This window comes from Carlito syrichta, unplaced genomic scaffold, assembly GCF_000164805.1.
Source record: "Carlito syrichta isolate Samal-C Ts95f unplaced genomic scaffold, Tarsius_syrichta-2.0.1 Scaffold306772, whole genome shotgun sequence".
Taxonomy (NCBI): domain Eukaryota; kingdom Metazoa; phylum Chordata; class Mammalia; order Primates; family Tarsiidae; genus Carlito; species Carlito syrichta.
In genome coordinates, this window is record NW_007250868.1 from 26,498 (window position 1) to 27,327 (window position 830).

General features: G+C 54.0%; 1 protein-coding gene across 1 annotated transcript in view; it reads left to right on the forward strand.

Moving 5' to 3' along the window:
* Positions 1-830, forward strand: part of LOC103265705 (myoferlin) — a 91,497-nt gene that overhangs the window by 22,855 nt on the left and 67,812 nt on the right. The window lies entirely within an intron of this gene.

Here is an 830-nt window from a genome sequence, read left to right on the forward strand (position 1 = left end):
AGAAAAAAAAAAAAAAAGAAATCCAAAAAGTAGCTGGGCGTGGTGGTGCACGCCTGTGGCTCCAGCTACTTGGAAGGCTGAGGAGGAAGGATCGCCGGAACCTAGTAGGTCGAGGCTGCGGTGGCTGGGAGAGTGTCACTGCGCTCCAGCCTGGGCGACGGAGTGAGACTCCTACTCAAAAAACAAAAGGAAGAAAGCAGTGACAGTGGGTGGTCCAGAGCAAGATAGCGGGCAGACCATTTGTACACGACCCGCGTTCGGATCTCTGCACTCCAACTCCCTGCATTCTGCTACTGCTGCTACTTCTCTTTCTCCCCCCGCCCTTTTAGTCCCCACGTCTGTCCTCTACGTGTGTCCTTCTTTTTCCTCTCGGTCAGCGCAGGGTTTGGTAAATCTGGTCTGGAGACAGGAGAGCTGACTCCTGCTTTCTGCGTGGCTGCTTTCCAGCCAAGTGACTCTGGCGAAGTCACTTGCTGTCCTGGGTTTTATTCATATTTTTAAATGGCGTGATTGGATGCTAAAACCTTTAAAAAGCCGTCGTCCCTCAGCCTGTAATCCCAGCACTTTGGGAGGCTGACACGGGAGGATTGCCTGAGCCCAGGGGTTTGAGACCAGCCTGGGCAACTTGGTGAGACCTCGTCTCTACAAAATCACACACACACACACACACACACACAAATTAGCTGGGTGTGGTGGCATGCGCCTGTAGTTCTAGCTACTTGGAAGGCTGAGGCGGAAGGATCGCCTAGGCCCAGTGGGTCGAGGCTGCGGTGGCCGTGAGCGTGCCACTGCACTCCAACCTGGGTGACAAGAGTGAGGCTCCAAAAAAA